Source organism: Hyperoodon ampullatus (genome assembly GCF_949752795.1).
Source record: "Hyperoodon ampullatus genome assembly, chromosome: 13".
Classification (NCBI taxonomy): Eukaryota; Metazoa; Chordata; class Mammalia; order Artiodactyla; family Ziphiidae; genus Hyperoodon; species Hyperoodon ampullatus.
The window spans coordinates 3,480,955-3,493,373 of NC_136926.1; the positions used below are offsets into that span (position 1 = coordinate 3,480,955).

Genomic DNA, 12,419 nt, shown 5'->3' on the forward strand with positions numbered 1-12,419 from the left:
AAGACAGTGGCTCTACCAACAGGAGCTTAAAATTTAAACTCAAGACAGAAGCTCATGTATGTACACCGTGAGCATCAGTCCTGCCAATTCCTACCGCCCACCCAAGCTCAAGTGTGTCTCTCCTACAACCTCATTTCTTTCGAATCTCTACTGGGTATTCTCTGGTCCACCTCTGATCCTTTCTCAACACTGTAGCCATCGTGATGTTTTCAAACCGTTCACCCTTTTGATGGACTCCCATTTAGACTGTGGGACTCTAGGGCTGCTTTGGCAGGTGGCAATGTCCTGGTGTACCCCAGGATGCCCTGACTGCTAAACTTCATTTGTGTTTCTAGACAAGGACAAACCCATACATGGTTTGACTTCTTGACCCCTAGGGTCCCCTCCGTCAGACCCCAGCAGTGGGCCTATCCAGGAAGGAGCCATAGGCTGAAATGCAGACTTTGCAAGCCACTTTTGTCATCAGAACGAGGAAGGCAAAAGCCATACTGCATAATGGGAGGAATCCAGGTAAGGAATCAGGAATTTCTTGGCCCAGAAGGCGATGGCCACGTTTCCAGGGGAGACCTCACCTCTTCTTGGATTGACTTCCTTGTGGGAGCCTTTCCTGACCCCCACCCATCCGTGGACTGATCTGGAAAACCCTCTTTCCGCAGTCCCACTGCAAACCCACCCAGCATGCCCTGGTCAGGAACCTTCACTGGGTGGTCAGATGGAGGGTAGCTGTGGTTGCAAGTTTCAGGGGAGCCTATCCCACACCCCCTGCACTGTGGAATGAGCCAGTCATCACCGCCTGCTCCTCTCCCCCCATCCCGAGGCCTCAGCAAGAATCCCTCCTCCTGCTCTGTCCATCCCCCCACCTTCATGACCATTGATCCTACACTTTTACATGGAGGATCGCGGTGTTCAAAACACGGTGTGCAGTTGGGAGAAAAGAAAGGAAATGACCACTTCTGAACCCCACCTGGTTCAGAGAAGGAATCCCTAAGGACAGATAAATCAGAGTAAAGATCCTAGACACACAGCAGCTCTGTGCTTCTCTTTAGAGAGTGTTGGGTGTGGTTCAGCATAATAATAATTGTCATAATAATTGGGGTTTGGGGTTTCCCTCGTGGCGCAGTGGTTGAGAGTCCGCCTGATGATGCAGGGGACACGAGTTCGTGCCCCGGTCCAGGAAGATCCCACATGCCTCGGAGCGGCTGGGTCCGTGAGCCATGGCCGCTGAGCCTGCGTGTCCGGAGCCTGTGCTCCACAACGAGAGAGGCCACAACAGTGAGAGGCCCGCGTACTGCAAAAAATAATAATAATAATAATGATAATAATTGGGGTTTGCTTTCAGCACCTATAGAGCAGGGCCCAGGATGACAGATGGTTCCACACAATGAAGAATGTCCCTTACTCTGTTTCAAATGCTAATGTTCTGCAGACATTTTTGTAGGACTCATAACCCATCTGAAAGAATGTCACTTTTTGTTTCCATTTTTTTCTCCCATTACAATGATCTATAATTTGGCTTGACCTATTATTGTTCCTAGTTCAATTAAGACCATTCTGTACTTTTTTTAAAAAATTGATGTATAGTCGATTTACAATGTTGTGTTAATTTCTGCTGTACAACAAAGTGAGTCAGTTATACATATATATACGTTCTTTTTTTTAATATTCTCTTCCATTATGGTTTATCATAGAATTTTGAATAGAGTTCTCTGTGTCATTCTATACTTTTTCTTATCTTATACAAATAAGTCTGGTCTGTGAATTCTTATCCTAGCTGCAGTTTTTATTCTAGGAGTTCTGCCTGCATGCATGCTCTTTCATTTCCTATTTTTCTTACTCAGAACAGTCTCAGATCAACTCTTAAACCCAAATTTATTTTTCATCAGTGGGAATAAATATTTGCCCATCGCCTAATCTCTTCCAGTGATGATTTTTTCCAAGCATTTACATATTGAAATCAATGTTAGTTTATTATTTTTTTAAAGTTTTAATAATTTCCCATTTCTCATGATAAAGAGCAGAGATTTGCAAACTTTTCCCATAAGGGGTGAGATAGTAAATATTTTCCACTTTGTGTGCCATATGCTTTGTAGCCTGCATATTCTTTTTTTTTTTTAAACAGTAAGGAAGACTTTATTCAGTGGGGGAATACTACAATGGGGTTTTAGCCTGCATATTCTTATTTATTTTCTGACAATGTTTAAAAATGTCAAAGGTGTTTTTAGCTTAAGATCTGTGCATGGACAAGCTATGGCTGGAATTGACTGACCAGCCATAGTTTGCTGACTCTGGAAAGAAAGATGCTCTGAATGTGGCTACAAGGACTGTCTCCCTCTACCCACCCTACATCTCATGCCTCAATTCCAAGCCCTCTGGGTGTTCCATCCATACCAGTTTCTTTTATTTTCTTCAAGCCACCCTGCTCCCCCAAGCACAGGGCATTTGTATGTGCAATTCCTTCTGCCTGGAACCCATCCTGTATAGAGATCAGAGCCCAAGCCCTGCTGCCCCAGGGAATGTGTCCGTGTTTCTCTGACTACACCAGGGTCCTCTAACATAGCTTGTATCTCGCCAGCTACCTTTGATTCTCACCTTTTCTTACAGTGGCCAATTTACACTTTTTGAAGTGACAAGTTATTGCATGACCATCTTCCCCACTGGACTGTGTGCTTGAGAAGAGCAAGGATCTTCAGCCATCTGCTCTTTGGGGGTTTGGAGGGAACCCTGAGTTATGGCATTTGCCAATTTCCATGGTGTAAATATTCCCCCCCTAGAACCCTCCTACACTGTTGGTGGGAATGTAAATTGGTGCAGCCACTATGGAGAACAGTACGGAGGTTCCTTAAAAAAGTCAAAAAAGAACTACCATATGACCCAGCAATCCCACTCCTGGGCCTATATCTGGAGAAAAACATGGTCTGAAAGGATACATGCACCCCAGTGTTCATTGCAGCATTGTTTACAATAGCCAAGACAGGGAAGCAACCTAAATGTCCATCAACAGAGGGATGGATAAAGAAGATGTGGTGCACGTACACAATGGAATATTACTCAGCCATAAAACAGAACAAAATAATGCCATTTGCAGTGACGTGAATGGACCTAGAGATTGTCATACTGAGTGAAATAAGTCAGATAGAGAAAGACAAATATCATACGATATCACGTATATGTGGAATCTTAAAAAAAGGATACAAATGAACTTATCTACAAAATAGAAATACAGTTACAGATGTAGAAAACAAACCTATGGTTACCAGGGCGTAATGGGGGGAGGGATAAATTGGGAGATTGGGACTGACACATACACCTACTATATATAAAATAGATGACCAACAAGGATCTACTGTACAGCACAGGGAACTCTACTCTGTACTCTGAAATGGCCTATATGGGAAAAGAACCTAAAAAAGAGTGGATACATGTATAACTGATTCACTTTGCTGTACAGCAGAAACTAACACAGCATTGTAAATCAACTGTACTCCAATAAAAGTTTTTTTTAAAAAAAAGAAAAAAATATTCCCCCCCTAGTCAGTGTCAAGTTACCAAAATGATGTCACTGCATGTGGAGATGGAAAGAGATGCTCAGAATCAGCTTGGCCTGGGCGACCGCTGGATCTCCATCTTTTTAAGCTCACTTTGGATCTGCATCTCTACCTCCCAGAAGAGTGTCCAGTGGATAAGAAGAATTACAGAAATATCATTTGAATGAATGAATGAATGAAGTAAATATTGGGACAGAGAGCAATGAAGCACAGAATAAAAGGAAGAAATGCAGCATGGTTTCATTCAAGCTGCAACCTTTCCATTTTTCTTCTCTAGAATCACTCTGGTTACCAGACCTCAGAGTATTATAAGGCAGAAACAAGAGGACGTGAGAAGACAAATTTATGGGGACAAAAATCTCATTATAAAGTACATGCATTAAAGGGATTGAGTATATTTTACTTCATAATGAAAAGTTTTTATTCTGAATATGCTAATGAAAAAGCTAGAAAAAAGATGCCAGTAATGGAAAATGTTAATCCTGTGCTAATGTCTGAGAAGAAACAATTTGAGTAATATCCTTATTTTAATCTTGAAAATGAGATGTGAAGGGAAGGAAACCGAGGGCCATGGCTCCTGCATTTGGGAGACGTCTGGTTGCCTATGTCTGGGTCTGATGCAGATTTCCAAAATGCCATTGCAGACACATATGGGCTTGGTCAGGAGGGTTTCTCCAAGTGGAGCTGGGACAGCTTAGTACCTTGAATCGGGGCACCTCCGCCCCTTCATGCATTGCTCATTTCTCTTTCATTGCCAGAATCTTTCACATAGCATTTGTCAGTTGCCCTTGGTGTCCTCCTTAGTTGAAAAATTCCTTCAGTGTCCCAAGAAGCAGACCCTGAGACAAGCATGTGTGTGCAAGTGATTTATGAAGGAAGAGTTCCCAAGAAACCAAGAAGAGAGCAGAGAGAGTAAAAGAAGAAGAGAAGAACCCGAGCACTAGTGCCATTCTGGAAGTTACGTGCAGGGTGGCTTCAGCCTAATCCCATGGGGAGACTCTGGAGCATGCACAGTGCCCCCAACTGACCCAACTGGAGGCTAGGGAGCCAGGCTTGCCTGCTGCATCATCAGACTCTGGCCAAGGGCCATCTCCCAGGGCAGGAAACATGGAGGCACGTGCAGCTCTTTGCGCTTGTGGGCAAGATGGCTCCAGAAACTCAAGAAGAGCCATCCAAGGAAAGTCACAGGTAGATATCATGAAAAACAAAAGCACTAAGATGTGGAGAAAAGAGAACCCTCCTACAGGGTTGGTGGGAATGGAAACTAGTGCAGCCACTGTGGAGAACAGTATGGAAGTTCCTTAAAAAACTAAAAATAGAGCTACCATATGATCCAGCAATCCCACTGCTGGGTATATATTTGAAAAAAACAAAAACACTAATTCAAAAAGATGCATGTACCCCAGTGTTCATAGCGGCATTATTTACAACATGGAAACAACCTTAGTGTCCATGAACCAAAGAATAGATAAAGAAGATGTGATGTGTATGTATACACACACACACACAATGGAATAGTACTCACTCATAAAAGAGAACGACATTTTGCCATTTGCAGCAGTATGGATGGACCTAGAAGGTATTATACTAAGTGAAGTAAGTCAGACAGAGAAAGACAAATACTGTATGATATCACTTATATGTGAAATGTAAAAAATACAGCAAGCGGACTTCCCTGGTGGCGCAGAGGTTGAGAGTCCGCCTGCCGATGCAGGGGACACGGGTTCGTGCCCTGGTCCGGGAAGATCCCACATGCCACCGAGCAGCTGGGCCAGTGAGCCATGACTGCTGAGCCTGTGTGTCCGGAGCCTGTGCTCTGCAATGGGAGAGGCCACAACAGTGAGGGGCCTGCGTACCGCAAAAAAACAAATAAAATAAAATAAACCAACAAGCTAGTGAATATAATTTTAAAAAGAAGCAGAATCACAGATATAGAGAAGAAACTAGTGGTTACCACTGAGGTGGGGAGGGGCAATATAGGGCTGGGCGCCAGGGAGGTACAAACTATTGGCTCAAGGATGTATTGTACAACACGGGGAATATAGCCAATACTTTGTAATAACTGTAAATGGAAAGTAACCTTTAAAAATTGCATAAAGACTAAAAAACCTAAAATTATAAAAAGAAAAAGCAGTTAGAAGCCAGGGGTAAGGCATGTGGAAATGATGAAGGGATATGAGGGGGTTTGGGGGGAACCCTGACACTGTCCACCGTAACTTGCTCCCCAACCATAAATGGCTCTCATTCATATGACCTCTAGAAAGTGTCCTGAAGTTTTGGGAAGAAATCTCCAACTGTTTCCTAAGGACTGTGATCTGAAGGTCATTCAGATATAGATTCGCCCTCTCTCCAGCTTTACTTTTGTTTCCAGAAATTTTACCCATTTATCTTTTAGAGAGCCATCTGGAAAAGCCTAAGTTGGAAATGGAATTTCACTCTCTTCTTCCCCCGCCCACCCCAGGAGCTTACTTGCGGTGGAAGCCAGTTGCCCACGTGTGTGGTGGCAGAACGCGGTCTAATCACTGGTATGCTTTTGTAAGGACCTACCATGATATGTTGGTTTTCTAAACTGGAGAGAAATACAGGTAACTTCCAGATGCATTGACTTGCATCTGAAACACTTAGCACTTAACTCTTCTAGGGCTAGCAGGTCTGTGTCTGCTTGGTTTCCCATCTCTCCAAATGAGTGGTAGGCTTCCATATCTAAAGCTCTCGTTTCCCCATCTCTGCTTTGACTTATTGACACATCACGGAACTTAAAGGGTTGCCTGAAGACCATCAAGACATGCTCATCTCAAAGCATCTTGTTACAGAAATGTCCCAGTTTTGCTTGTGCAGAATTCACTCAAAGCATCCAGTTTGGGGGTCTTGAAGAAGCCCTATGTAACGTCCTGACCTGTGTTTCTACTGGGGGGTGAGAAGTTGCTTTAATGATCCTCATGCTAATGAGCATGCCTGTCCTCGCACTGGAAAAAGAGGTGGGGGGGTTGGAACCCAGTGATCAGGAGTGGGCATCCTGTGACCAGATCGCCTGGCTCCTGCACGCAGTAGCTGGGTGACCCTGGACAAATATTTTCCCCTTCCTGAGCCTAGGTTTCTAGTCTACAAACTGCGAGTAGATAACAGTTATTTATTGGAATATGTTGAGGGTTGCGTGACGTAAGACATAAAAAGCCCTTAAAACAGTGCTTATCACATTAAAAGTACTCAGTGAAGGTTAGTTGTTCCATCACTCTGGAAAAAGAAGCATGATCACCCCAAAACAAGCCTTTTCTTCTTGTTCGAAAATGATGCCCTTTCTTGGCCTTGGGATGCACTGAGGCGGTCCTGCAAAGCCTCACGTTTAGTTTTCTTTCTTAGAGTTTGGAGCCATGGCCCTGGAGGATGTGGTCATTGCTCGTGTCTGAGCTGACCCAGAGTCTTGTTCCCTGAAAGGGCATTTTATTTTCCTTAAATTTGGGGAGGCCTCAGGCTATGTCACCAACCGTGTGTCTTTATTCAAAGGGAGCCCTTCCTAGTGAAAAAAACCTTAGATTTTAATTAAAGTATAGTTGATTTACAATATTGTGTTAGTTTCAGCTGTACAGCATAGTGTTTCAGTATTTTTGTAGATTATATTCCATTGTAGGTTATTACAAGATAATGTGCATGATTCCCTGTGCTATACAGTTTAAGTCCTTGTTGCTTATCTAAAAGGCTTAGATTTTGAACCCAGTGTACCAAGGGGCCCATGTAGAGGAACGTTATTGAAAAATGAGAAGAGTTCCTCAAATCGAGGAGATGTTATTCATCTTCTCTGTCAAAGAGAATAAACTACAAAACATCCCTCTAAACCCACACATGTGGAGCCAGTCAGCAGGGATCTGAGGTGCCCATGAGAGCCTGCATTCCTTCCTTTGCTGCCACTTCTGTCATCCTCCATACAAAGGACAGCTGCAAGCAAGACAGGGCAGGAAGGTGGCTTCTTAGCTTACCTGTGCTGGTAGCAGCTACACCGGTGGGAGAAACTAAACCTGCAGGCAGCTCCATGCCCACAGTGTGCTGAGGCCTCTATGTGATCCAGCCCTGAGCCTCTCCGTGGGTGACTGCACTGTTCTCCAAGCAAACCCTGCCCACACTCAACAGCAGTACCGCCTTCCAGATGGAGCTCACACATCGAGCGTTGCCCATCCGTGTTGCTAACTATTTGACTTGCCCACGGTGGGTGGACAGCAGGGAGGTAGGGAGGGTGGGGCTGGGTGTAGGGCCACCAGAAGTGGCACCTGAATGCTTTATGTTTATCCAGCCCCCCTGCCCCCCTTGGCTGGAGCTCTGTTCTTGTCTCTCCTCACTTTCACACTCAGGGACATCGGAAACCCTGAATGTTTCTTCTTCTTGGTTCATCTGTGTCTACACGTTTTTACTGACCATATTTCCCAAATCCACTGTCTTAGGACATTCTATTTCTAACACCAGTACACACAAAATACGTCCAAGAGCATGGATATCCACATAATTAAACCTTTATAAACCTCTAACAGAGTTGTTCATGATCCTGGTTGCATAATAGAATCACCTGGATAAAAGAACAGACAGAAAGATGGAAGGAAGAAAGGGAGGGAGGGAAGAGATAGAGAGAGAGAAGGAGGAGGAGAAGAAGTAGAAAGAGAAAGAAAGAAAGAAAGGGAAAGAAAGAAAGAAAAAGAAAAAAGAAAGAAAGAAAGGGAGAGAGAAAGAGAATGAAAGAAAGAAAGAAAGGGAGAGAGAGAAAGAAAAGGAGAGAGAAAGAGAAAGAAAAAAAAGAAAGAAGGAAAGAAAGAAAAAAGAAAGGGAGAGAGAAAGAAAGAAGAATGAAAGAAGAAAAAAAATGAAGGAAGGAAAGAGGGAAAGAAGGAAAGAAAGAAAGAAAGGAAAATGGAAGGGAAGAAAGAAAAGAAAAGCAGAGAAGAGGAAAAAGAAAAGAGAAAATAAAACAAAACTGGTGCCTGGCACCACTCAGGAACAATCAGAAATCTGAGTGGTGCCTGGCCATTGGTTTATTTGTAAAATTCCCCCAGGCAGTTTTTTGTTTGTTTGTTTTTTGGGTTTTTTTGACGTGTGGCATGCGGGATCTTAGTTCCCTGACCAGGGATCAAACCTTGCCCACTGCAGTGGAAGTCTTAAACACTGGACCACCAGGAAAGTTCCCCCTGCCTAGGCAAGGCTAATGCCTAGGTAAAGCGGAGAACCACCACATGTAAAATATGCAGACACATTATATAAAATTCTACTTAATTCTACTCTATATATCTCCTATAACACAGCAGATACCAGGCATTATCCTCTGTGCTAGCCACACAGGCTAAGCATGGCTACTCTTTTCAGGATGCTTCAGGCTAAAACACACACTCCAACTGCAAAGGTACAGTCCTTAGCTTTCCAGTTAAACATGAAGAAGTGGTAAATATTGCCAAATATGCAAGTGTTCTGGAAGCTCTCAAGTGCTAAATATTTACAAAAAGTTATTAAAATTCAAATTTCCACTGACTCGACAAGACACACATGATGAGGTATTCCAAAGCTAGATCACCATATGCAGAATTTACAGAGGAAATTGTCAGGAACCTGGTGCACACCCTCCTGCATCAGAAATATTGAGAAGCTCGTGCAAGCTAAGGAATCATTCAAGAAAAACATACAATTTCAGGATACACAACCTTCCTAAAGTTTGCTGTGGTCTCCAGGTTAAGAATTCACAACTTAGGGTGTTTTCATCAGCGCGTCAGATAGAGGAAAGTTAGCTCAAAAGAAACTGTGTTTTCTTTACATCTTGCCCAGACAAGGGATCTAAGGGAAAAGAGAAAATCAAACTTGATAGGACAACCATGCAAGGTTACTGAAGGAATAAAATTAGAGGAAGTAAATAGAGCACTTTAAAAATTATTGCTGATGTTATTCTTCTAGGTAGGTCTTGTGGAATGGGAAGAATTTGACTCTATGGGGAGATGGCTAAAGGTATTTCTGATAAAGTGAACTCCATGAGTGAAATGTGGGGAGATGGCAGTACGGAAAGTCCCATATTCCACTGGAGGCCAGGATTGTTCAGTTTGCTTGAGGTTAGTGCACCTGGAAGGAAAAAACAGGAGGGAACGGTGTAGAGTATGGAGTAGGGTCACGTTACTGCATATGAGGAATTACTGCTCGGAAGGAATTCCCATACACCTCTGTTGTGGAGCTGAGTTTCTGAATTCAACTCGTACCAGTTCTACTCTGCAACTCTCCCTTTCTTTGTGATTAAACATAGAAGGCAAGGCTCAGAACGGCCGAAAGAAGGATTGTCCCATTTCATGAACAGGAGAGGAATACCGACAAGCTTGCGAATTCCAAATATAAAAACCAGGATGCATTCTAGCATCACAATCCCAAGTTTCCTGTACTTGTGGAAACCCTCCTTTGAAGTTCCAAAAAGACGATGGCATGTGTCTTAGGGGAAAAAACCTAGAGAGGGGATCAGTCCACTGTGGCTGACACAATTTGTTTCAAATTCTTATCACAACCACTGTTTATCTTAAAGAGTTCAACATCTTTCTTTCAAAAGCCAAGAGAGAGTGAGTCTTGTAGGATTTAAAAACCAGGTGCCTCTCTATTTCGGTGTTATAAATAAGTTCATTTGTACCCTTTTTTTAGATTCCACATGTAAGTGATATCATATCATATTTGTCTTTCTCTTTCTGACTTACTTCACTTATTATGATAATCTCTAGTTCAATCCATGTTGCTGCCAATGGCATTTTATTCTTTTTTATGGCTGACTAGTATTCTGTTGTATATATATATATATATATAGATAGATAGATAGATAGATATCACTTTTTTAAAAATAAATTTATTTATTTATTTATTTATGCCTGTGTTGGGTCTTCATTGCTGTGCACGGGCTTTCTCTAGTTGCAGCGAGTGGGGGCTACTCTTCATCGTGGTGTGTGGGCTTCTCATTGCAGTGGCTTCTCTTGTTGTGGAGAACAGGATCTAGGCACGCAGGCTTCAGTAGTTGTGGCACGCGGCCTCAGTAGTTGTGGCTCGCAGGCTCTAGAGCGCAGGCTCAGTAGTTGTGGCACACGGGTTTAGTTGCTCCACGGCATGAGGGATCTTCCCAGACCAGGGCTCGAACCCGTGTCCCCTGCATTGGGAGGCGGATTCTTAACAACTGTAGCTACTCCTGTTCTGTGTGAGAGATCAGTGCTCATGCAGGAATTTAACCTCTGTGACGGGGGCTGTCTCTTTGGGCAGTACTTCTGATCTTCTTTCTCTGTTTCTTGCCCTCCTCCTCCTCTTCTTGTTTCCTTCCTCCCTCCCTCTCTCCTCTTATTCTAGTCACCCCTGATATCCCAGTATCCCACCTCATCCCTTACTTTAAGAAGGAGGCTCCCCGAAATCACCACCATTTATCTCTGAGCTTCGTATTGATACATTTGCATGGGTTTGATGGTGTGATAGAGAAGTCTCAATAGCTTGGTCATATGTATATAAAAGGCCAAACCTTTTGTCCTCCTAAATGTCAGACTCAGTGGTCATTTTGCAATTATGTGAAATTCAAATCTCTAGAGAAGGATCTGATAGGTGGAAGTGGCTTTGGTCATGAAGGGTTAAAAAGTGTCTCTCCTTGCTGCCTCCCAGGTGAATTCTCACCTCTATTTCTTCACTTCTTCCCTCAGGGAGTGGCTGGCACCACCTCTTCCCTTTTTTTTTTTTTTTAACCTGTCACTTAGAAGAGCACACATTTTATAAAAGCAGACTATGAAAAAGAAGAAGTGGTAGCCAATAAATTAAACTAACCAAAATAGCTGCAAAAAGCATCCTGATACTCTAACTTGGATTCATTTCTGGATACCTGTTTCTAGAAAACCCAGACTGTCTAAAAACTAATCATTGTCAAAATGACTCCTATATCCAGGTAACATCTGGCTACTTCTCTTTGTTCATCCATGTGGGTCCTGTGGTCCCATTCTCCTGTTCATGCCTCAGCTCTGATTCTCTGCCATTCTCTCTCACCCCCACTGGGTAACAAAGCCACATCACCCTCAAAGTCCTTTAAAATTTTGTGCACCAAACTTGAATGGACCGTGGCTTTGGAAAATCCAATATAGGCAGTAAAGAGATTTCTGGGAGTGAGGGAAAGAATCCTATCCTCCATCCTCCTAGAAGGAGTACGGGGAAGAAAGCATTTAGGAAATGCAATCAGCATTTCCTGTAATTATCCACAAACACCTGTCCTGGGGACTCTGAGAGGCTCACAGAAAACAGGAGTTGGGAAGTTTGGGTGATGGTGTCTAAGGCCAGGCCAAGGCTGTGAATCTTGTTAAAGGTTGTTTGTTCTTTTGGGGTTTGAATTTCTTTTTTTTCTTTCTTTCTTTTTTTATTGAAGTATAGTTGACTTACAATGTTGGGTTAGTTTCAGGTGTACAGTAAAGGGATTCATATATATTCTTTTTCAGATTATTTTCTGTGATAGGTTATTACAAGATATTGAATATATTTCCCCGTGCTAAACAGTAAATCCATGTTGCTTATCTATCTTATACATAGTAGTGTGTATCTTTTAATACCAACCTCCTAATTTATTCCTCCACTCCCATCCCTGCTTTCCCCTTTGGTAACCACAAGTTTGTTTTCTATGTCTGTGGGTCTATTTCTGTTTTGTAAACAAGTTCATTTGTATCATTTTTTTAGATTCCACATATAAGTGGTATCATATGATATTTGTCTTTCTCTGGCTTACTTCACTTGGTATGATCATCTCTAGGTCCATCCATGTTGCTGCAAATGGCATTATTTCACTCTATTTTATGGCTGAATAGTATTCCATTGTATAAATGTACCATATCTTCTTTATCCATTCACCTGTCAGTGGACACT

General features: G+C 42.8%; 1 protein-coding gene across 1 annotated transcript in view; it reads left to right on the forward strand.

The window, feature by feature from the left end:
* The window catches only part of TMEM132D (transmembrane protein 132D), a gene marked incomplete at both ends in the record, with an annotated part of 636,473 nt that overhangs the window by 425,714 nt on the left and 198,340 nt on the right, over window positions 1-12,419 (forward strand). The gene's annotated exons all lie outside the window — the stretch shown is intronic.